This window comes from Alosa sapidissima, chromosome 6 (assembly GCF_018492685.1).
Source record: "Alosa sapidissima isolate fAloSap1 chromosome 6, fAloSap1.pri, whole genome shotgun sequence".
Lineage (NCBI taxonomy): Eukaryota > Metazoa > Chordata > Actinopteri > Clupeiformes > Clupeidae > Alosa > Alosa sapidissima.
The window spans coordinates 956019-982555 of NC_055962.1; the positions used below are offsets into that span (position 1 = coordinate 956019).

The following is a 26537-nucleotide window of genomic DNA, read 5'->3' on the forward strand; positions in this document are numbered from 1 at the left end:
TATGGTAAAAAACTCACGTGTGTAGTTTTCCTCATACCCCTTTGTGAATGCACCTCTGACCTTAGATGCTCTAACAAGGTCTCCTATTTTGTATTTGTACACATATTTTTTGGTTGCCCCCGTCTTTACACCATACAGGTTTTTAAAGACCACATTTTCGTTTTCTTTTGTCACATCCACAGGTCTCATTTTGATACTACGATGGTAGCTGTTATTATAAGATGATACCATATCAGGTAAGATGTCACAGTAGCGTTTAGAGTTGGCGGCTGTTAGATAACGCCACATTCTTGATTTAATAGTTCTGTTGAATCGTTCCACAACACTGACTTTTAATTCACTCCCAGTGGCGAAATGGTGAATGTTGTTTTTATTCATTACACTCTGAAAATGCTGATTAAAAAATTCTGAACGTCTCGATGATCCCGGCTGGTGTGATCGTATACAGTCACTAACCATTCAATGGGTGTAGTCTGGAGGGCTGAGACTTCTCCACTACCCAATCAAGTGTGACCTCTCCTTTATCTTCAGAGTCGTTTTTGTTATCGGTAGGGATCGTAGCCAATATTTCACCCCCTGGTAATGCAATAGTATAATCCTCTTCTGTCGTCACAGACTCTGTTGGAGGTACACCCACAGGGGCGTCATCAGCCTCAAGATTGCATTTTCTAACATCTTCTTTATCATCTGACAAAGTTCCCAAAGCATCCCAAATCTCTCGCATAAGTAATCCATGTCATAACGCACCATTTCTTGTTCAATTACTGATTCCTCTTGAAAAACGTACTTCTTGAACTTTGATCCACACCATCAGGCCATACATTCGCTTCAGCCATTTCAACTTCATCCACATATAGAGACATTGTATGATGTTCACAACAGCTCTGAGAGTAAAGGAACCCTTTGTATGAACACCTCTTTTTAAGCTTCATGAACGAGGGGCGCTGATTCCAGAGATGACTCTTCACAATGGCTGGCCAGATCGTCGTGACGCATTGAGAAAAGACACGCCTTGATGCCATTTTCCTTTCCAAATCAGCACTCCATTTGAACAATCTATCAACCTTTTTGAAAACATCACTTAGAAAATGCCGGTCTTTCCAAAGATACTGCACTTTACAGTGGGTCCCAGTTATTGGCACTTCATTCACCATCAAGGTGATTCACGCAGCTGGGTGAAATGTAAGTACAACTGACGGACGGAGCATTCGACAGCAAGGGCTGTGATTGGCCGAGTTTTCAGTGCGTTTCTCTGTGTTTTTAGCAGCCCCTGCAACATGCTAGTCCACTGTAGCCTATAAGCTTTGTACATAATGTTAAACATAGTTTTGGATTCAGTGGCAAGATGTCTTGATTGTACAGTGCCTGTCTCTCAGTAATGTTTTAAAATGAGAGCTTCGTCAGCTGGCAGTAGGCTACTTTGTTGGCAGTCATGAGAAGTTCGCTTGCTAACAGAACATAAATATGCTGCCCAGAAACCTCGTGAATAGTTCTGATTTGTTTTACTACACTAACGATGTTAAATATAGCCTTTGCCTACAGCATCTCCTTAACAGTAATGTTAACAAAATGACAGCATTCATATGACAAAGGAAAACGAATTCGGTCACTCAAGACTGTGCCACAGCAACCAGTGTGGGCTACAGTCCTACCCAATAGGCCTACTCGAAGCAGATAGTGTTGTCTGACGGTCGAGTGGGTTAATGCGCGTATTTCCAGAACAGGTTACAACTTTCAGGCAGTTCTGAGTTCGAATCTAGGCAGGAGCAGAGCCATATAAAGGGCTAGGCCTATTGTTATCATTTTTTGCAAGGTGTTGCTCCTGGCAATACTTGTTTATAAGACGTTTGGTGATTAGTTGATAGCTGTTTTTGGGACACGTTAAACATTCTTTATAATGAGCGCATACGGGGAGTAAAACGACTGTTACGCGCTGTTACAACTGTAGGCTACAATGATTGCAATACAAAAATATGCGCTTGTTAGTTTAGTTAGTTTTGTGATGTTTCGCACTTCCGCTTATGTGTGTTCAGGTTTGAGGGCTTTTTTGGAAAGATTGACCTTGGTTAGACTCTGCATATGTTATTTCTCCGTATGAAAAATAAAGTCAATTTTCGACACACGTCTGTTATTAGTTCAATAACAAGTGTTCCTTGTTAAAACATGTGACTAGTGAAACTCAAATGATTTTAGAAATATTTAGCCAAAGCCAAAAAGTGTTAGAGAGAAGGAGAGACGCCGGTGCAGCTCAGATGTCTTCTTAATTTTCTTTATTCTTAGTAAAAGGTGCATAACATTGTTAAACTTTGACTACTGTTTTGACGTTAAACTTTTTATTCAACGTTTCGATGTTCATTAGTCAAAAACATCGACACATCGAAACGTTAGTCAAAGTTTAATAATGTTCTGCACCTTTTACTAAAGAATAAAGAAAATTAAGAAGACATCTGAGCTGCACCGGTGTCTCTCCTTCTCTCTAAAATATCTGTCCTGGCCTGGTTGCACCGGATTGCAGCGGTGTTACTTTGTGCCCCGCGCTCCCCCACCGCTTGTGAAAGAAGGGGTGGGGGAGGGGGGCTTAACGTAAAAAAGCTTAATGTCCCAAAACGGCAACAAGTCATAATAGTAGGCTACAGGAAGTGGGGGGAGGGTATGGGATGACCAGAGCCGTCTTCGGTGTGCTATTCAGAAAGCATCTTCTATTGTCTTTCCAGGCGCACACAGCTCGTTATAGCCTATCGAGTGCCTTAACAGATATGCTTTGCTCTTGGGTTTGGCCTCACAGCGAACTCAACCCCATTTATGATTAATTGCGTCTTTTGCAACATCTGCTTGTTAGGCTGGGCTACTGTCAATGTCCTGTACAGGTAAATGTTCAACAATTGCTGGTGTAGGCCTACAGGCTATAATCAATTAGGGACTGTTCGTTATTTATTTAAGGGGCTACCGGAGGAGTTTCGGGAGCGTCAGTCAAAAAAGACGTGACCCTCCCTCGCCAGCAAGAAATTTTTCTATGACCCTCCAAAGTGATTGAGAAAAAACGCATGACCCTCCCCAGTCCCAACAATTTATTGATGCCTTCTGTAGGCTACTGGGTCAATTTGGGAGCTTGCATACAACACCTTCCTTGAAAAGGCTGTCGTTTGCACAATTTCACAAATAATCACCGGGACCGAAACAAACCTGTCAACTTTTCCCGGGTTTATCGCGTATTTTAACTTTTTCCTCGCTGTCTTAGGAGAAGCTGCAGGGCCGTCGCAAGGGGGTGCGAGGCCCTGAAAAAACTTGACAGATGGTGCGAGGCCCTGTGCGAACTTGACAGATGCATGAACTTACGTGCATGAAATCATGCGATAGCTTACTTTACACATAGCCAAGGCTACCGTCGGTGCATTTTAGTAGCCTAGTCTAATAAGCTACACCAGCTTGTCTTTAACCCTCTAGGCGCCACTGTCGAGTTTACTCGACAAGATGCGGTACTGAATAAAACGGCCGATTTAGTCAAATAGGGTGTCATATTTCGTTCGACGTCCACTCCACTAGGTGGCAGACATGTCATACGTCATCCCCGAGTCCGAAAAAGGTCATGGTTTAAACAAAAATTTTGAGCTACAGCGCATTGAATCAGTGCGTGCAATACCGGAGCTAGTGTGCGTGTGAGCCACTTAGTCAGAGCGATATTGTCAACGTTAGCGAGTATTTGCATTAGATTATCGTCTAATGGCATCAAAAAAGTTTACCTGAAATGAAGTGTTGGGTCTTCTATTCGCGGACCCTGATTCTGAAGGGGAATATCTGCCTTCAGGAAATGACGGTGATTCGTTTAGTGAGGCTTCAGATGCGTCCCTGCCTTCAATGATGCAGCTGGACAAAGTGAGAGTTTACTCCATAGTTTAGCTTACACCAAGCACAAACGTTGAATCGTTTGCCCAATGTCACTGGTGGGAATAATGTTTCACGGGTTCGGAGTGTTCATCGGGAAGTTAGCAGGGTGTTAGTGGTGTGGCGAACAAGGCTGGAGGTAGCCTAATAGCGCTAGCTTCTGTCTTTTGCCTCTCCACAATCGCGGCGACAGTAACGTGGTGGAGCCTTTGTCTAATGCGACTGGGTATGTTAGACGAGGTCGAAGTGCTCATAGGAGAGTTAGGGGGAAACGTAGTGGCAGTGTGGGGAGTCGCAATGAGAATGACAGTAGGCCTAGTCCGAGCTGCGCAAATTCTCTCCACTCGGCGCGCGCGAGGCAGATCTGGCCATGCTGCTCGCATGGTGGAGGTGGTGACACGCTCTCTCCCTCTCCCTCTCCCCCACACACACACACACACACATTAGGTCATGCATAGTCTATCACAAGATGATGGGAATGCCGGCCCTGTATGGATAGGGATAGGGAGTCATTATCTCTACAGCAAAAGGCCTGCTACATAAAAAAAAAAAAATGTCAGCCATTTATTAGTAATGATTTACACTGTTGATTTGCTATCTATTTCCCTGATAATTTAGGACATACACTATGTGTTCCTTTTTGTGTGTTCATGTCCTTGTGATGTGTGTGTCTTTGTCAGCTAAGAAAAAAAACATCAACAAAAACAACAAAAAGAAAAAAAATACTAACATTGTCTCTTGTCTTGTCTCGTCATCTCACTCCTGATCTGTGCCTTGCCGTGGCAAATGAGCTTTTGAACTAAACAGGTCTTGTCTACTTGTGTTTGTGTGTCAATCTATATGTGAATAATCTATATGTGCCCCATACATGGAATCAGAGTGCCTACTGTATGTAGTAAATGGAAAATCTCTACAGCAAAAGGCCAGTCTACCGCTACATGCATTTGGTTTGTTTCGGCCATTTATTAGTAATGATTTACACAGTTTGTTCACTACTTACTATTTACCTGAGCATTCAGTATTGTGCAATATAGCATACAGAAGGTGAGGGACATTTTGGGGGGAAAGAAGTGGTGCATTTTATCATTCAAACATGCGACTTTTCATGAAAATTCTATAATCCAAGATGGCCGCCACCATATGACGTCATAATATGCAAATTAGATATAAACATTTAATCTCTACATAAACTTTGGGTCATCCTTAATATTTCTCTAATTTACAGAAAGTCTCTATCTCTTATCACTTTTAAGATATAGCCTTTTGAAATGAAGATGTCAAAATTGATCGTTTCGGAAAAAAACCTCTGGCGCCTAAAGGGTTAAGAGGGGAAATTGTATAGCCTATAACATTAGCTGAGTCACATATTTGGACATATGGTGTTTATCATAGGCTACATCACGAAACCAAATAGTGTAACAAAGGTGAACACTTTAACAGGGGAAATTAATTGGAATTAATAAGATGTGCACTATGGAAACTGGTCTGTAGGCTAACATTGGAAAAATAAATGACACTGACTCGCCATATCCTGACTCTGAAAAAACATTGTCTTGCTTTGCCGCAAACTCAGCAATGAAATCATAGGCCAGTTTGCAGGTAGCATAATGTCTTTTTCAATTCATAGAAGGGAGAGCCCAGTCTCTCCTGTGACATTGAGGTGCGCAAATAGTTTTAATAGCCTGTTCAACTTCGAAAAGCTTCACCCGATGCCAGTCACTGATCTCAATTTCAAATTTCGGGAAGCTTCGTTCAATCTTTTTAAGTTTTAAGTGCAGTAGGCCCCTATCTGCCCCCTTTGGAATTATATCTCGAGCCTATTATAAAGTCCAGTGCATTATGTCCTGGGATCCGGACGTGCTCAAAAAGAAAAGAAAAAACACTTTTTTTATAGATGGTTATGAGGAGCAATATGAGTCTGAACTCCGTGTCATTCAGACTCAACCCTCTTGTTGCTTTGATATCTTTTTCGTTGTCGTTTGAACGTCGGCAAGCAGGCATGTTGCGGCTGCAATTTAAGTGAAATTTCTACAGTAGGCCTACAACATGCAACATGCTTGTTAGGCTGGGCTACTGTCTTGTACAGGTAAATGTTCAACAATTGCTGGTGTGCAGGCTATAATCAATTAGCTAAATCATTTGTCCAGCTGTTTAAAACAAAATTCGTGCTACATTCAAACGCAAAAGGTGCTTTGATATCTTTTTCGTTTGAACGTCGGCAAGCAGGCATGCTGCAGTTGCAATGAATGAGGATAATTGGTTTTATCTGCGGATTTATCTTTTGCATTATTTTGAATATGACTCGCTCCAGTCTCAACAGCACGTCTACTTTTTCCACACACATCTAAGTTCTAACACACATCCCCTCTCGCTTTCTCTCTTTCCATCCCTGCGCTTTCTTAAAAGAGCTGCAGCATTTTACAACAATTGCATCTACATTTTCATATTAGAATGTTTTGTCTGTTTAAGTGTAAGCTTAAACTACCGTGATCAATTTAAGTTCCCGTGCCCCCGCTGAAAGTCTCATGCGCTTATCGTTACACTATTACATCTATAAGTAACCCTGACAAATAGGGTATAAGATATATAAACTCACACTATTGCATTATCATATATGTTTGGTAATGGCTCACTGCGTCATGGAAGCAGTTAAGTCAAGTCGCATCAAAAATAGTAGTGGCAGAACTCCTAAGTGACACCTTGTGGTTGTTTGTGTCAACTGCAGTTTGTGCCATTTCTGCTGAGAAAATGGGGTGCGTAATTCATGAAGGAACCCGTCCAAACTTAACTGGGACCCACTGTAGGTGTATCTGCGAATTCATACAAATCTTCTTCATAAGTATATATTGGTCTTCTGTATGCACCGCTACACAGGTGAATGAAATCCTGTGGACAGTTAGCATAAATATGGTAAGTCTTGGTACAGAACGGCCTATTCCAGCCTGCAGTGAAAGTGGTGTCCATAGCAGGATGTTCAAGATCGTTCCAAACATCCCTAAACATCACCCAATCTGCATCACTAAATGAAATGTGCGCCATGTCGTCTGAAAACACCAAATCCGGTGATGCCAAAGCGTATAGCTTCTCACTGCGATCTTCCTTGTCAAAAACATAGCCTCCTATGCACCCATCGCTCAACAACCATTGGTATTCCACGGCATCATTAGGTTTACTCAGAAAATTAACAAAAGTTTCAGGTGTCCTCCTTTGCGGTGCATAAGTTATTTCTGGATTCGGTAGCTTGGCGCTAACAGGTGTGAGTGTAATCCATCTCTTTGATTTTCCTGATTCAATCATATCTGCCATGGTAAGTTCTGTTCAAAATCACTGCTAGCAATGATAGCTATACAACCACCACAGCTTTTATAATCTCAAACCTAGAGACATGCCTGGGCAAAACACACCCACTACAAAAGGGTTTATAGTTAACCATGTGTCTGCATACAAGCGTCACTACTCATAAACAGTTCTTTTACAATGTTATCAGCACTAGTGTACGTAGGTAGTAGGCAGACCCCCCACATGAAAGGGGTCTCAAACAATACACTCAGAGACATGCCCGGACAAAACACCACCCCTACAAAGTAGGATCATAGACTATAATTTTGGTCACCTAAGACCACCATGAATTCACTTATAAAGGTTACATTACAATGCATAGCATTGAAGCCCGGCAGCCGAAATAGCTCAGTTGGGAGAGCGTTAGATTGAAGATCTAAAGATCCCTGGTTCGATCCCGGGTTTCGGCAGCTCTATTTTCTTTTTTTTTGGGGGGGGGGGGGCAGCCGTGGCCTACTGGTTAGCACTTGTAACTTATAGCTAACACATTTTTCAACCAAAACCACTAACAACATGCTAAACAGGTTATTGGCTGTGCTAGTAGCATACTATATGTTTTACATGTTATACATTTCATACAAAGTTTATCTGACCCATAATAATAACAACAAAACACACATGAGGGGGCTGGGATTCAACATAGCTGACAAGGGGGCGGGGCATTGTTTGACGACAGTCACATGGCTGTCACATGACTCACAAAGCAACAACAATAACAAACAACACGTGGTGACAACCACATGGCTAATTTGCATAAGAAGGAGGTGTGGTTTATGACATGGCAAGGGGGCATGGTCTATTTTGACAGATAGTTCATGATAATAACTACTGTTATGGAAGAAGATGGACAGCCCTATTGTAAGGTCACCAAAATTATATTTTGCGCACATTAAATGTATAAAATCCCAATAACATACCCAATTGGATACTCAAAATTCTATATAATCCAAATTAAAACATATTTTTGTTTCACATTTAAATTAATGTAGCTATTTATTACCTCTGACCTCTGAACTTATACGTTTGTAATTAATCACTTTATTGTTTTTGTGTGTGTATGCGGGAAGGAGTTCGGGTAGGGGGGCCCTGGCTTTTCTTAGACACAGGCAAGGGGGCCTTCAAGGAAAAAAGGTTGGGAAACACTGATGTAGAGCACCAGAGCTCCTGGGACCCTGGGCCTGGTAGGCCTGTATTTAATCCATCCCTGCTTTTAACTAGTCACTTACCTGCATACTTATTGCTTGTATAGCATACTGATACTACAGCCATACCAAGAAAGGTCAGTGGGTGGCAATTATAATACTCCAAAGTAAACTAGGATTTGATTAGTAGCCTAACCACTGACTAAAGGGCATGAACAAGGAGACATTCATTTTTCTGCAAAATATGCATAATTTATTTTAAATCTTTTTTGAAACAGTGCTGAGGCATTTGCAACATTAACCTTTTCGCTGGCAAGGTGCTGTTTTCACACTGACTGCCTGCATCCTTGTCATAAAATCAGACCAGTACATTTAGAATCTTATCCATGCTTTTGTCCATCACCTCATCAATGTTAACATGTTATTCTTAAACTTGTCGGACAGATTTTTTTACAATTCTGGCAAGATGCTGTGTCTAATAAGATGCTTGTCTGATTTTTTTTAAGTAACTGGAATGTATTCCTTTCCCCCAGCATTATAATGCCATATGTCTGAGAGGGCACCTATACAGAAACAGAAATCAGACTGATAGTATAGAATTCTGATATGTTGACAATAGTAAAAGTGCCCTGACAATAGCCTTTAACCCAGAATTTCACTGACATATAAGCTGTGTTCGAAACTAGGAAAATGCTGCCTTCTAAGATACCTTTGTTTTGACAAATGTTGAAGGCAGTATAGATGCATCCCTCATGCTGCCTTCAACGTTTAAAATCCTATCTAATTATGAGCAGCTAAACAGTAATTGTCAACAGCTGTTTTTTTTTTTTTAAGAGCTGTACAGACGAACGTTACAGTATTCTGCTTTCTGGTATCCTGGCAACAGCATTCTGTTTTGCTACCTTGCTAGGCCTTCCGAAACAAAGTTCATATCTGGTACCTTGGTGCTTGCTATGGCAAGTGACTCATTAGACAGCTGAAGGCAGCGAGGCAGCTACCTTCCGTTTTAGACAGACCGATAGAAGTGCTCATCATGCAAAGTCCAGCCCATTAAAGAAAAAAGGCAGTGATATCTGTGGTCTCAAAGTAGGGTAGCTATATCTGTATGTATAAATATATTCCACCTATGTCTGCAGTGAGTAGGATTTTTCCATCTGAGTTTTTCTATTATGCATGTCACAGTCACCCACATTTTAGCTCTCGAAGATGGATGTTTGTCAGGTCACCTAGATCACCGTGATCACAGAATTGTTTCAATTATGTATCAATTTAATTACATATCTCTCCAAAGATTCCCTAGGAGAACCTATTTGAGACAGAAATGAGATGACACTTTATTGTAGAAATACTATTATCTATCATAAAAAAAACATCTCCTTACTACTCCTCTCGCGAAAATATAGAACAATCTTATCATAGGTTCTAATTCTGGGCAATTGTTAATGACACTATACAAATAAATAAAATTTAATAGGCTAGATACATGTACTTTATTATCAAAATATGTGCCTAGTTCTCAACTACCAAGGTTTTTCAGAGAAAAACAGAGGATGTGATATTGAGATGTCTAAACATCCAGTAAATACTGATTTCAAGTTGTTGAGATCTCTCCTTTAAAACCATAGGAGAAATGTGCTCCATATAGAAATATGAGAAGAAGGAAATGTAACGTATGTGAAAGTGGGAGCTAATAACTCTAGTAACTCACTCATGGTCAATAAACATGTTATTGTTTGTGTCCTTGGCCAAAGATCAAAAGCATTATCAGTTAAAGATCAAGTTGTAACAGATCCCAGCTGGAGCTGGACATCTGCATGGAAAATAACAATGTGTCTGAGTGGTGGTGGGGGGGTGGGGGGGGGGGGGTCTTTTTAAGATACGGTCGCTAGCTCACAAAAACACATATAAGCCAAACAATTTTAGATCCAGAGAGTAAAACAGAAACTTCATGACAGAAAAAATATGCTTGACATCATGACAGGAAATTAAACTGCTGGGCCTAATGTAGGTTGTGTCATACCAGTACTGTGTAGGCCTGTGTGTTGAACTATTGTATTTGAGGTAGCCACATGAGTCAAGCACCAAGATAACACTAATATTAAACACCCACTATCTATAAATCAACTTCAGAGAAACATCAAGAAAATGTAATAAACAACACACTACAAATAACAAAGTGAACATCTGCATACAGATTCTTCAATTCTGTTATGTTAACACATACAATAACCAGAAAAAGACAGAAGAGAGGGGAAGAAGGAAATGATTTCACTACTGACCTGCTTTTAATGATCCCTCTTGTCCATGGCATTCCGTCAGGCCAAATTTCACTGTGTACATTCTCTGAGGTCACTAACAAACCAGATAACAGGAGAAAGTCCCATCAATCAAAGGCCACTCACTGAACATATGCTAGGAAACCTAGGCTACTGATGTAAGCTAGTCACCAGAGAAAATACCCAGTCCTGACGCATATCCAGGAACAAAAATAGCAAAAGGGCCCCTGGAGGGATTATACAACAGACTACATTTAGAGGCATTTCCAGCGGCCCTACAGCACACAGTCTTGATGCCTGATGTGCTACATTTTCTAAGAGTACATGCAGTCGTTTTCCCTTTCCGCCACTGAAGAATAGTCAACAGCCTTAAAATAATGTCATCAATTGCAAGCAGTGATCTGTTTGAGTAGCAAGCTAATTATGATATTTTGAAATATGATTCATCCTTATTAATAATGCATGATCTAAAGAGCATGTAATCACTTGCTTAAAAAAGAGCTGTCCATTCGGTCTAGGCACAAAGGCACTAAGCAAATAAGAAACATAAGATTGCCAATGAAAGCTTGAAGCAAATATCTTTGTCGGGCAGTAAACACTTTAAACTGATAGATTGACCTCGCAAATCTTACACAAGACCAACACAAAGAATTTCCTGTTAACAATGCCATGGAAATGATATAACTATATACTGTATTTGCTTATATATATAAATATAGCATATATATACTGTATATATATGCTATATTTCCTCTATATGTTGATCATTCTTGCATTAAGTTCAACCTGGAAACTGAGTGACACTCCTGATTGGATGTCTAACATTCTGAGCCAATCTGCTACTACCTCCAACACAACCTTGTTTAAAATCAGTACAGCTAGGTACCACTAGTTAGACTTATCTAGATGTTATGTGCTATGAACATTTTTTGGTCTACCTCCTCCCTGGGTTCACTTGTCTACATCTGCTTGGTCTAGGGGGTTGTGCATGCATGGTTTTGTCTGATGTCCTTTTTCATTAGGTTCTTTAGCAGCAGCAGCCACATCTATAGCAGCAGCAAATTAAGCATATCTGCCATGCATATTAACACACTACTATACATGTAAATGGCATTGCTTCACACCCAACACACACCCTATAATAATAGTATTACAGAACACAAACTCAAAATCCATGGTCAACCTCTCTATCATTGTTTAGTATCACTGAACATTACTACTGAACATTACATCAGTTGAAGAAGCAGTTAAGCCTGCCAATGACAATGATGATGACACTGTTGAGAGGGTGATCAGATGCAAACTACCCTAGGTCCATGTGCAACAACCGAAGCGAGTATCTAAAATTATGACTGACCCATTCCACTTCAGACCTTCTTACTATATACTGTTACTCTCCATCAGGACCAAAATCTCATACAACAAAAACAAGTCTCAATGCAGTTGGTCTCACAAACAAGGCCCAGAGGTCCACGGACAATTGTCTAAATGTGATAACACAACTTTTGTGCAGTTTTCTTCATTGTACACAGCGTTTTTACTTGCATTCAGTTTATACACTATCAGACAAACGTTTGGGGTCATTTTGAAATTTATATTCCACTCCATTATAGACAGAATACCAGCTGAGATCAGTTGCATTGTTTTTTTTAATCAGGACAGCAATTTTCAGATTACATTATGTGCTTACATTATTGCAAAAGGGTTCTCCAATGTTTTCTCAGTTAGTCTTTTAAATTGATATCAGATTAGTAAACAGAATGTGCCTTTGCAACATTCGATGAATGCTGCTGATAATGTGCAATGATGTAGATATTGCATTAAAGATCACCCATTTCTTTCTACATCAGTCATTTTCTACCCTGGGAATCCAGAGTTCTCGCAGGAGCACAATTTAAATTTTGTGTTTCTGATATAGGTGGGCCAGAGGCAAGCTAAACAGATGACAGTCTGTAAACATTAGTTGTATAGTGTAATCCAATTGCGTACAGTGAGATATTTAAATGCATGCTTGGTGCCACCCCTCGAGTTGGGCCATTACATTATTCGTGGGCAGACCCTTAATCTTTCGGATTTTGGTCTGGGATCTCCAGGCTAGTAATTTTCAACATCAATGATGAAAACAAGGACATTTCTAAGTGACCCCAAACTTTTGATCGGTAGTGTAGGCATACATGTTTACCATATTGTTTATCTGCATGACATAATAGCCTATAGATGTGTTGTATAGTATTTTGTCCCTGTATACTGAATATATTTTCCACCACATAAAAAAGACAAATTCCTTGTGGAAACCTGGTGATACGCCTATTTCTGATTCTAATTCAATTGATGCATGGAAGCATCCACCAACAGCTGCAGTAAACCTCTGCTGAGGCAGGAGTAAGTCCTCACCAGTAGGCTCCGCCAATCAACAGCACTAACAGCTGGTGGCAGGAAGTTAGTCTCTGTCAGCTGAGCAAAAGCAAAAACAAAAGACCAGCAAAGGAACAAGACATTTAATTATGTGTTATTATTGTGTCATATGATTATGGTATAACAATATTTATTAATTAGTGAATTATTAATTATGTCACCTCATGGTAACCACTTTTCAAACCAACTACATTTGTGTTGCACACAGATGCCATCTTTGCGTTTTCTCAATATCACAAACATTTTCAGATTCAATGTATTTATTATGGAGGAAACAAACATAAGAACACACACACATACATATCATATATATGTAAGGGATAATGGACAACCCGGCACCCGGTATGAAAAGACTTACCTAGCGCTACTGTACCTCAAAAATCATTTTGACTTAATTTAAAAGGACTTTGACTTATTTTAAGGAGTCTTATCAAGAGAAATTTACTCAACACACTGGAAGACAAATTTGCTTATTCCACTGCTTGGTTGAATTTCCCATTGTCCTACGTAATTTAGAACGACCATTAACCGTATGTTATCTGCACACCTATGAAGTAGATCCATTTTTTGGCCGTATCACACTTGTATATTAATTCGCCAAACTCGTTGTGAAGTTTAAATGAACTGTCACGTTGCATCCGAGCTGTAAAATGCAGACGTTCAGAACATTGCAACATTGTAGCAAATGACGGAGGTGGCTTTTAGCTAGATGGATGACAGCAGGCTAAGTAAAATAGCGATGTTTCAAAGCTAAAGTTCATCAGAATCTTGGGATACGCCCGCTTGACAACGGGAGAGATAGAACTAACGACTGGCCTTTGGCCGTAGCAACCATCCATTTAGAACTAGTAACGGCAGTTTGTCCTGTGAGTTGAGAAATTAGTTGATATGTGTCGGAAGAAATTAGTTCTACAAACAAGACAGTTTTAGCGATTAAAACGTTTAAATTGTAACAGGAAATGAACATAACGCAAGTGGCAACAGTGGAATAAGCGGGATAATGGACTCCACGGTGGTCTGTTCACAGAAGTTAATGCACTATGAGGTTTAAACGGCCCTCCGCTTCGCGTCGGGGCCGTTTTACAACCTCGACCGTGCATTAACTTCTGTGAACAGACCACCGTGTCGTCCATTATCCCTTACTTAATGCACTGGCAGAAAAAATTGCTTGTTTTCAGGATGAGATGTCTTAAAATAAGTCAAACTTTTCTTAAATGAAGTCAAATGATTTCATGAGAAAGTGCTAGGCAAGTCTCTTTATACTGAAAACAATACAAACTATTTTTTTTTTATCTTGATATAAGATTAATAATCTTGGTTAGATTTTATTAGATAAAGCAAATTTGAATATGACCGTCAACGAATCTTTTTTTGAAATCTTTATGAAAAATGGCATGTCCAAAATTATGCATACCCCTTTTAAATAATCAATGGAAATACATGTATTTGCCATCACAGCTTTCATTCTGGTTCTTATAATAACAAGCCTCTCCATGTCTCCACAATGATTGTAGACTGCACCTTTTTAGAAGCAATCTGGGTTTTGAGGCAGAAATGATTCTGACCTTGTGCTCACTTTTTTATGGATTGAGGTCTCGACTCTGGCCAGGCCACTCTAAAATATTGATGTTTCTACCACATTGTCTTACAACCTTTTGGCATGTGGCAGTGTCATTTTCAGTCATAATAATTTTTATAATATAGAAAGAGAAAAGGTGATATATATATATATATATATATACACATGTTCTATATGATCTCTTCACTTCTCCACTTCTCCTCCAATACTACCTTGATAACTGCCTCTCTTGCCCTTTCTGTTTCCTCCAGTGCCTCCGCACTCATATGCAACATCCGTCAGCAATCTTAGTGACACTCTTGCCATTTGCTCTTTTATGTGTGTGGGTGGACTGAGTAAGCAATTTAGTCACTGCCTGGCACAGCCCAAGGCACTGTGGATACTAACTGGTGCTTCAAGAACCTTCAGACATGTTCTCCTAAAGCTCATCAGCCTCATGAAAGGAGAAAAACAGGGATGTGTGTGTGATGTGAATTTTGACTTAATTTAAGAACACTTTGACTTATTTTAAGGAGTCTTATCAAGACAAATTTACTTAACGCACTGGCAGAAGAAATTGCTTGTTTTTAGGACAAATTTGCTTGTTTTCAGGATGAGACGTCTTAAAAGAAGTCAAACTCTTCTTAAATTAAGTGAAATGATTTTCCGAGAAAGTGCTAGGTAAGTCTCTTTACATTGAAAACAATACCAACTAGATTTTTTGACCTTGATATAAGATTAATAAGACTTGGTTAGATGTTATTAGATAAGCAGTTTTTGTAGTGCATGGGTGTGTTTTGGGCATAACATCCTTTAAACCAATGAGAATGATATCTGTCATTCCCGTTAACAGCAAGCAGTGCAACATCAAACAGCGCATTGGTAATTTGATAGTCAGTGGTGAATTTGAAGGAATCTGCTTGCACGTGAGACCGTATGGAACAGGTATTCCACTTAACCATGCTTTACTAAAAAAATTGACTAGCAGGGTATACAGTAGCAAGGATACACGGATACAAGGAAGTTTATTGTCACATGCATATAGTTACTGGAAGTTAGAAATGCAGTGAAATTATGTCTGGTGTCAGCCTATTTGTGCATTTATGGGGGGGGGGGGCAGTAGAAGAGGGGGTTAGTAGATTAAGTGGCAAGGGCTGCATAAGAAAGGTGGGGGAGGATTGGGATTGGGGGGGGGGGCACCAACAAGGAGCACCCAAGAGCTACAGGGGCAAGGAAAAACTCCCTTACCAAGGAAGAAACCTTGGGCAGATCCACGGCTCAAGGGGCTAACCCAACTGCCAGGGGTCTTGGTGTGTGTGTTGGGGGGGATGACAGGGGAGATGGGATAGTGTGCTGTGTATGTGGGGAGAGGGCAGTGTGCAATATGTGTGTTGGAGAAGCTTCCTCATGAGACAATGTGCTGTGTATGGGGGGGGGGGCAGTGTGCTGTAAGTATGTCAAATATCCAGTGACACAGGGTGGTGTTCAGTCCTAAGGCCTTCATCTTTGTGACCAAGGTCAGAGGTACTATCGTGTTGAATGCTGAACTAAAGTCAATGAACAGCATCCTCACATAATTCCCATTCCCCTCCTCCAGGTAGTGTTGCATGGTGTATTGATACTAAAAAGGTATCACGATGCCTTCACGCAAAAAACGATACGATTTCCGACGTTTTTAGAATCGATACTTTATTAAAATAATAACTTCTGTGTCTGTGTGAACTGCTGCTCTCTGCTCCTTGCACGCATATAGGCAAGTGGGCGTGTCAAGCAGGCAGCTCTGAGTGAGTGAGTGCGCAGCAACGTCAACATAGTTCCTTGCCGACAGTCCTCGGCCTTGTGGATAAAACAAAGGTGATGTGAAATCTGGACTGGAACTATTTTGGATACATCGCGAATAGTGAAGGCAAGCCATCAGGTACACAGAGGCCCGTTTGTAAAATATGTTAAGTCATTTAAAAGCAGTAGACTACGCATGGAACTTTGCTAAACACCTCGCAGACATATCCCAACATTTTTAAAGCGTTCAAAAAAAGACAGGTTAACGAATATGCTATAGAAAACACAACTACATGGTTAGTGCTAAGTTCTTCTCTTCTGTTTTAGTCTAGCCTAAGTGAAACGAGTATGGTTCTCTGGGATAAAGCGACCCTTCCTTCATCAATGAATTTTGACGAGACATAACAAGCTGTAATCATTTTGACGAGACATAACAAGCTGTAATCATAGGGTGCTAACGTGATGAAAGAGCAACGTTCACGCCAGAATAACATTACCAACACTAATCAATCTATTTCATGTTCGGTCAGTACTACTGGTAATATTTGTCATGGCATGTAGACTGCAATTTGTTCAATAATTATTGCCCAGATGTAGGATAGGTTACCCGAAATGCGCTAATTAAAGCCCACAGCATATATTACCACCAAAGCGTGTTGCGTCCTAATAATAATAGCGGCTTATTGTTACGTGGTAGCAAATCATGTTATCAAAGAAATAGACGTAATGTAGGAATGCACACAGATATATTGCAACATGTAATGGTGTAGTCCTATCTGACGAAGACCTGAGTGGTTGGAACGTCGTAGGCCTACTTGTACACTGGGCGCAAAGAAGACTATCCTCACATTTTTAAGTGTGCTTGCAAAGCAGCACACTTATTGTTCTTCTTAAGTTTTATTAATATTATTATTATTATTATTATTATTATTATTATTAAGTGTGCTTGCTGAAAGCAGCACACTTATTGTTCTTCTTAAGTTTTCTTATTCCTGTAAGCCCAATTTTTTGTCAGCTCCTGCTCCTAGACCTTTTGAGATATCGCCACCGGTCCAACTCTAGAACGTCCGGCCGGAACCGGTGTAGTGTGGAAATTGAAAAGGATGTCACTGACCCTTGTCATTCTTCCGCCATATTGGATTGAATAGAAAGCGAAACTAAAGTTTCACAGGTCACAAATTTGGTCCGAACTTCACGAAACTTGACGTACATGATTCTTGGACCAAGCTTCACAAAAGTTACAGAAAGGATTTTTGATTTTCAAAAGCGTTTGCCCGTCACAGCCAAACGAAATCGGCGGCGAAGCTCCGAAACAGGAAGTCGTCCATATCTCAGGAACACTGTCACATATCGATACCAAATTTTGTATATGAACTCGGGACTCCAATGTGAGGGTGCATAAGCTAAAAAAAAAAAAAAAGAAATATTCCAAAAGTTTCCAGCATTTGGCATACCACCCACAGGTATTTGGTAACTATCACCTTTCACCTTTGCAGTTGCACTTCTATCACAACAAAGATCCTTGATTACTAGCAAGATAGAGCAACGCAATTCGTTACTATGGGAGCAAAACGGGACAGTTCCGGTCTGCATAAGTGGGAGTGTCACCCTACGTCACTAAATAAACTTTCTCTCTTAATAAGCAATAACAACAGATAAACATAATTGTGTTCACAGTATTATTGTCCATAATCATGTATGATACCAATGAATCATTCTTAAGGAAATTATATGAATAATTTAATTAGTCATGTGAACCGAGCTAGCTAGCTAGCTAACGCTAGCTTAAAATGCTATACAAGTGGATGGTAGTAGCTATGGCAATACAGCTATGCACTAACAAGTGACTAGTAGTTGAAGGACTTCGCTTAAACTTAATATACTGTTGCAAATTCGCTTGAGTATAAACTATCCACTTTAACTAATGTCAGTAGTGTTATTCAGCTAGTTGTCATTTCAAAGAAATTACACTTCTCCGTTTAAAATGTTACCTTAGCTAAGAGGCTAGCTAGCATGCTAACAACCGGACAGTAACTGGCAGCAGCATGGTCTAATATTAAGTTATTTTATTACAAATCCGAACACTAAAAAATTACACTATTAGGCTTGAAATGATCCCAAACACTTACAGATTATGACACAATTTTCCAAAAAACCCTCAACAAATCTAGAAAGACAAAATGACCAAGTCTCCATTGACATTAGTGCAGCAAGGGCTTACTCTGGTCTGCATAAAGGGGGATTTTCCCCCCTCCCCCTTGCAATAATCGAACGCGGAAATTGTCGAACGTTTGCACCTCTCGCTCCGCTTGAATCCTCTCTGATCACAATGCCTTCCAAGTATGCACAATGTCTCGGGCAACCTTGCCCAATCATGAAATCCTTGCTCTGCCATGGGATAGTATGGACTTACAAACTTAAATAGCAAGGAGAACAGTAGCTATATATATAACTTACATAATAGAGTTGTTTTCACATTGACGGTATTCAAATTAAATTTTTCATTATTGTTAAATATCATGATGGGAGAGTATTATTAAAAATGTTACAAGTATGCAAATGCATATGTTTACGGGCATTTAGGTTTTACTGTGTTGTTTGGTTATAAAGACATGCAAGGCATTCTGGGCTGTAATGAACAGTGGTCGGCAGCACTCCATAGGCTACGTATTAATATGAATAGGTGTTTCTGTAAACCTAGGGACAATAAACAGCTATCTCTGTTACAAAAACGAGCTGGTAATCGCTCATTGAAGAGGGAACTATGATAAAAAGATTGTTTTCCTAAAAGCATGGAGTTGACGAAAGAATAAGCAAGCAATGTCACGTTAATGTTAAATACATCTGAACGCTAGGTGGCAACGTTGTATTACATTTTACTAAATACGGTGCCATTAGTGAGCTTCATAAGTAAGGAAGGTGCAAATATGTAATTTATCATGGGAAATTATTGGAAATGTTATTTCTTGTTTATTCTAATTGCAAACCACACACATCCATTCGTAATCACTCGTACACTTTTGATACCATTGGTATCAAAGACTGTCATTTTGTTTATTTGTTGTTGCCTAGCAACTCTGGGAACAACAGAGCAAAGATTTTAGAACAGAGCTTCAGAGAGACACGTTTTGAGTTCGTGGCCAAGTGCCTAAAATATCGGTTTCCATGTGTATGTGCTGGATGGTGTGCGTCCTTTATGAAAGTAAGTGTTTTATACAGTTACAGATATAATGAGTCATATGGTAGTGGTAAAATAAATGTGCCCCTTCATTAGAATGCTAAGCGGAGAAGCATGCTAAGCAGAGATTTAACATTATTCATTTCTTGTGTGGCTAGAAGCTAGGGAGGAGATGTTGCTGTATGGGATTTATGTTGCTTAGCGTGATATCATGGTCATTTGATATGAGATGCTTGTAGTCGTAACTTTAGGACTATTTTTTTTTTACTAAGAGTAATTCAGGAAGCATTTTAGCCCTAAAAGTAGCGCCTGAGTCTGTGAGAGCTTAAAAGAAGTCGCGAAGACTCCTAACTCACTAAGACCGAACAATTTTTTGTGGTGGCATTTCACGTCGCGATGTTTTGAAATGCGTCTGCAGGAGCTAACAATCGCGAGGGAACAATTTTGCATTGTAGGCATAACTAAGGGATGCAGTAACCCCACCAACAACAACCAAAACTAGCCTACTCATTGTCAACATGTACATTAAATGTAACGTTTCATTGTGAATCAAATTAAAATGTTCTCCTCCTTGCAAACGTTGGCATAGGCATATGGTGACAGATTAATTTAATAATGTTGCTGCGTGGATCACGGTAAGTGTGAATGAAGTGGCCACTTCTTAATGGGACTCGCTGTATGGAAGAAGGCTAAGTAAAATAGAGATGCTTCAAATAAGATAAGGTTAGGATATGCCCGCTTGACAACAGCAGAGATAGAACTGGCCTTTGGCTATAGCAACCATCCATTTATAACGACTGGCCTTCATAGCAACTAAAGATCTTAGCTGTGATTCATGTAGCCTACAGTATGCATTCAATGTGATGCAAGAAAGGTGATGAAATATACAGATCAAGACAGGTCAAGAAATATAGTGCAATGTAGACAGTTGTATACAGTTGATTTACAGGAGGTGGTTTAGAGTAATATGAATTAAATATAAATATGTGCAGTGTATTAGCAGTTACCTCATACAATAAGTAGAATAATGTATGTAGATGTAGCAGTAACAGTATAATAGTAGAAATAATAATATAGATATATGCAGTGTATTAACAGAATATAATAAAACAGAATAATTATGGAGATTCAATATGACAAATATATAACAGATATGTACATAACATACAGCTATGTGCAGTGTGGAAACAGTGTCATTGTAGTGCAGAAACAACATCATAAGAGTAGTAAGAATAAGTCTATGTGCAGGATGAATAGTATGAAGATCAGTAGAATAACTATGTATACATGTAATTACAGTAGGCCTATGTACATTTGTAAATAAGTAGAAAACTATGGGTGAGAGGGATAAATTAATTTTATTTAATCGTAAAAGTAAATTGCATTAAATTAAATAGCAATTAAAAATCTTTCCAGTAGTCTTTAATGTCACGCAAAAAGTACAACCAAAGCTGAGCTTGATCAACTACAACGTCTAAAGAACCAGAACTTCAGTGTAGTTTTTTGCTGGGTCCCAGGCCATGTTGGTCTGAGGGGAAATGAGAAAGCGGACAGTGCTGCTAAGCAAGCCCTCAATGAAGAAGTCACAGAATGTCAAATCCGTGCCCCAGACCTTAAACCTATACTGAACTCTTACATCACAGATAAGTGGCAATCTGAATGGGATTAATGTACCAACATCAAGCAAGGAATGTGAATTTTGGCACGTTTTCATGATCCACTGGGTCGTTATGGGCCACACAATATGGTGTTGCTAAAATTACTCCTATTGTGGCTATTAGAGACATGCGTTCATGAGTATTCAGCTACATTTAATGAGTTAAGTAAAATACATTCACACACAAAAAAAAACATCACTAATGTTGTGGACATTACTTTATTCTGAGATACATCAATAGGCTCTCAAAACAATCCTAAACAGACATAAGGTCTTTATAAAGCAAATCCATATAGATTATTTGTCAAATAAACCAGTAAAACAGAATTAGGGGATGGAATATATAATATTCACACTCATAGCTCATATTTTTTAAATAAATCAGTGAAAAAAGTATCCTGACAAACAAGCAGCATTTGAATTCCTTAGTCATATTTCATAATTTCAATTCTTCTAGGTTACCTGATAGCCCAGTTTGAGAGGTGCAAGACGCGTGACATTATTTATTTTTGCAGCCAATCACTGCTGTTGTTTTATTTTATTGATTTGATCTTAGTCATAGAAGCTAAATTCAAAGGCAGGCCACAGGTAAAATCCAACGAACCACATTCACCCCGCAAGCCAATAGTTGAATAGCCCTCTCCTAGAGCTTTTGCGGTATTGCCACTGCTCCAACACTGAAAGGCACTGTTAGAATGCTTGGATCAAGCCAGGTTCAGCATAGCGTATGCCACTGTCTGCTGACGTTGGTGACCGGACCAGGGCAAGCACAATTTTGCAGTTCCCGCCGGAAATGCAGTCTAGTTCCCTTTGCAACTGTCAAAGAAATCCCATGAACACGGGAAGGCCTAGGGTAGCCTATACTGTACATCAGATGGCCTAAAGATTAGGCCCCTCTGCATAGCATTCAGTGATTTGCATGCAATTTAAACACTGACCTTGATCTAGCCTAGTTTGGCTATTTAAAGCTACTTTATTGCCAAAACACAACACAATGTAAATTAACTATAACAAACAATAAAGGATTTAATCACACAAAGTAGGCCTACTATTTTACTGACTATAAAAAATAATAATTATGTAGTAAGTTTAGAAGTTTAGAACCCAGAATTGACCTGCACACTACAAAAGTGCACCGAATTCAACACAAATGAGTCAATACACTTGGAGGAGGTATGAGTCCTTTCTTTTCCAGATATCTTAATATTTTGCCTTAGTATCTTTTCAGTATCGAGCAACGTGATATTTATGGCAGGTATCGTATCGAAGTCATAATTTTGGTATCGTGACAACACTACCTCCTGGTGAGTTAAGGTGGTGTGCATGAGGTTTGAGATGGCATCCTCTGTAGACCTGTTGGCTCTGTAAGCAAATTGGAGGGGGTTGAAGGAGGCAGGGAGGGATGAGCAGATAATGTTTTTCACAAGCTTCTCAAAACACTTCATCACTGTAGACGTCAGGGCTACTGGGCGGTAGTCATTCAGACATGATGGACTTTTGTTTTTCGGTACTGGAACAATAACAGACTGTTTGAGGCAAGTAGGAACTGTCTCTTGAGCCAATGATGTGTTAAAGATGAAGTGAACACAGGAGCTAACTGAGCAGCGCAGGATTTCAAAACCCTGTTAGAAATTCCATCTGGTCCAGCAGCTTTTCTACAATTTACCCTCCTAAAGGCATTGCTCACATCGACCTCAGAGACACAGAAAGGTGCATCCTCATTTGCTTCACATGCTGCAGCTAGTGCAAGATAGTCTACACGCATCTGCACTCATCTATTATTTGAACTCATAGGCAAAGTGAAACTAACTTCACCGTGGTCTTATAGTCAACTACAAAACAGTTCTACACAGTTAATTACTTTCACTATTTGACTGACAAAGTTACCATCGAAAACATAGCCTGAAAAAAGCAACACTTACCCCAATAATGTTTGAATGACTGAATAGAAATCCTAAGGATATTTATCCTGTAGAGGAGTAGCTGCTTACATCTCATCAGTAACAGACAGTGCATCTTCAGCTGTGCTTTATAAGCGCCTTTCCCTATAGAACAGGTTTTTCTTGGTCAGTGGCGTAATGATTTTTAGATGGTGAAGATAGCGATTTTTGGATCATGCGCCAGACCACACCTTAGGTTGCTAATTTTTACACCCCTGGGTGCATGGTTTAATAAAACTCCCACTATAAAACGGATGAAGGCATATTACTTAGAACTGGATGTTGGTGGCTTTATAGATGGTTACACCTAGGGGGTCAGGATTTGGAAGGTTAGCTTCAGCCAGTTAGCATCCAAATTTCATTGAATCATTAATTTAACCTTTATAACTAGGAGTTAGGATAAAAAGCACTGACTTAGGAACAGCTATTCTGTAATAACTTAAATCAGAGCCTAAACATTGTTACCATGGTTACCAAACAGATAAGATAATATAAAATAAGCTAAGCAGGCCTACAGTTTCAGCCACTTGCATGCAATTCCAAACCCTTTTATCACAAATCTGCAGCTATGTTCCATGTATGTACAGCATAAGGGTGTTCTATGGTCAATTGTTTTTGTGAAACCTTGATGTGGATCTGCAGTAGTGCTCCCTAGATTAGCCACATGCAGCCTATTCAACCAGAACATATGGACTTAAAACTAAAATGTTCTAGATTTAAGATTCAAGATTCAGGATTGTCTTTTTTACATCTCATTATATGGATATAAGAGAGTAAAATTCTTGGGCTTTTTGGGTTAGGATGTTAAGGATGGGTTGGGATGCAAATAGGTCCTTAGTAGATATACACAAATGACATTTTGGAAACAAAATTGATGCAACCTCAATCTGACCTAAGGGTAAAATACTTTCACAGATGGGCAGACTGGACTATTCTAGAGTGTAGAAAGATGTATACATACATGGGCGTAGATTTGCGTGGGGTCCGAAGGACGTGTTCACACCAATATCAAATAATGACTGAAATGTCCCCACCAATATTCAGGTTGAAACGGGGAAAAAAGCGGCTCATGCGGTACACAAAAGGTTAAATAATTTCCCACTTCAGTAACGCCACCCAAAATACATCTTTGAGACAGGTCTTGAGATAGAACATGAATGCAAAACATTGTTTCCAATCGTTTTCTCACTCATAATGGCAATCGATTTGTTACTTTGTCAGATGACTGAAAATCAGACAGCGTTGGTGTGGCAGGGTCACAGCAGCAGGTGAACTTGAATAAGGACATGGTGTTTTTTTAGTGTTAGCTAGTTATAGGCTAGTTATAGACCTAGTGAATACTACTGGTCTTCTTCGAGATTTGAGTCGTGCTATGTCACTGCTCATGACATCAATATTTTATTTATAAAGTGACAGAGGAACCCCGGCCAGGTTGTTGCTCAGATAGGGGAGATTCAGGGCTACAGGTACATTTGACATGGTGTTTTGACTAAATGTCTTACTGCATATGCATCAGTAGGTAATGCATCATACAAAGTTAAAGTCAGGCACGCATCATACATTATTTAATTTTTTGTGGGGGGGGGGGGGGGGGGGGGGTAGTGTCCCCACCAAAGCTCAGACCAAACCTACGCCCTTGTATACATACATTGACTCAAATGTGCGAACAAGAAAATCATGGAACCTCCTAATTTTGTATAGGATCTATTATCTATTTATTAACCCAAACATTTTCTGCACCATGTTTTCACTTGAGATAGATAGATAGATAGATAGATAGATAGATATACAGTGCATAGAAATTAAAGGGGAAACCTGTGTCCATGCTGTTTTAAAGCAATCACCATTGTCAAATCACTGATCAAAACACTACAAAATCACAGGCAAAATTATCTTCAGTGACAAGTTACTTGAATAAAAGCATTTATGCACATGTTTCTTGAACACTACGAATTATATAAAAATAATAATAATAATATAAAACCATGCTAATAATATCTTTTTTTTCTTGTTTCAGCTAATATAACAAAGAGCAGCAACTGTTTCTACACTGTAACTATACAACAGAGATTGGACTAAATGTATCACTGCAAAAAATGAATTCTAACCAAGTGTTATTGATCTTATATTAAGATTAAAAAAAAATATTTGGTATTGTTTTTAGTATGAAAAGACTTACCTAGCGCCCTCTCAAAAGATCATTTTGACTTAATTTAAGAAGACTTTAACTTATTTTAAGGAGTCTTATCAAGACCAATTTGCTCAACGCACTGGCAGACAAATTTGCTTGTTTTTAGGACAAATTTGCTTAACGCACTGGCAGACAAATTTGCTTGTTTCCAAGATGAGATGTCTTAAAATAAGTCTTTTTTTTTTAATTAAGTCAAATGATTTCACAAGAAAGCGCTAGGTAAGTCTCTTTATACTGAAAACAATGCATTTTAAAAATCTGAGGATCGATTTTGAATGCACATTTACACTGCAAAAAATGAATTCTAACCAAGTGTTATTGATCTTATATTAAGATTAAAAAATCTATTTGGTATTGTTTTTAGTATGAAAAGACTTACCTAGCGCCCTCTCAAAAGATCATTTTGACTTAATTTAAGAAGACTTTAACTTATTTTAAGGAGTCTTATCAAGACAAATTTGCTCAACGCACTGGCAGACAGATTTGCTTGTTTTCAAGATGAGATGTCTTAAAATAAGTCAATTTTTTAAAAAATTAAGTCAAATGATTTCACAAGAAAGCGCTAGGTAAGTCTCTTTATACTGAAAACAATACCAACTAGTAAACACTTGGTTAGATTTTGTTAGATAAGCAGTTTTTGCAGTGTATACAGACTTTTCTGTCGCTGTAAAACCACGGTGTTAAGCTTACATAATATGCGTGCAACAGTATGTTCCTACAGTACATGCCAAGTAATTTCAATTACATCCACACACTCAGACCAACTTTCAGACAACAACATTCAGCCACATCAGTTATCGTCACTGTCTCGCCACCTGCATCAGAATGTAAGTGTGTGAATATGATGTGTGTACTATACAGGCACTCCAGTACATGTTCTTGTTCATATAGTCCACACACTCAAAAAGAGGAAGTGCACACAGCAGGCAAGTTTCTCAGTATATCATTTGCATGAGCAACAAAGGGGAAATGGAAAAATGAAAGTGCTCTTTGCTTTGCACTTTTGCTGTCTGCTGGCTGCCTATACTCAGTTCCTGTTCCTGAGACTGCTTTCCATGTGTTTTGCATGCCAACACAACATTGCCAAATCAATTCTGGGCAGCTTAAGCAACTGATGCAGCCAAGAGCAAAATTGTAGAATGTCTTCAATCAATGCCACTCAAATGCATGGTTACCTAAA

At 39.3% G+C, this 26537-nt stretch overlaps 1 protein-coding gene and 1 non-coding gene across 4 annotated transcripts in view; one reads left to right on the plus strand and one right to left on the minus strand.

Annotated features, from left to right (window-relative positions):
• Positions 1–26537, minus strand: part of hivep2a (HIVEP zinc finger 2a) — a 129559-nt gene that overhangs the window by 87226 nt on the left and 15796 nt on the right. For 2 of the 3 annotated variants that reach the window (XM_042094281.1, XM_042094279.1), the window contains exon 2: positions 10643–10715. The gene's annotated coding sequence lies outside the window, so the exon portion shown is untranslated. Of the gene's footprint in view, positions 1–10642; positions 10813–26537 lie in introns of those variants that run through there. The other variant, XM_042094280.1, reaches the window with a different exon arrangement.
• On the plus strand, positions 7559–7631 carry trnaf-gaa. Its single transcript has one exon. It is a non-coding gene; the product is annotated as a tRNA-Phe (tRNA).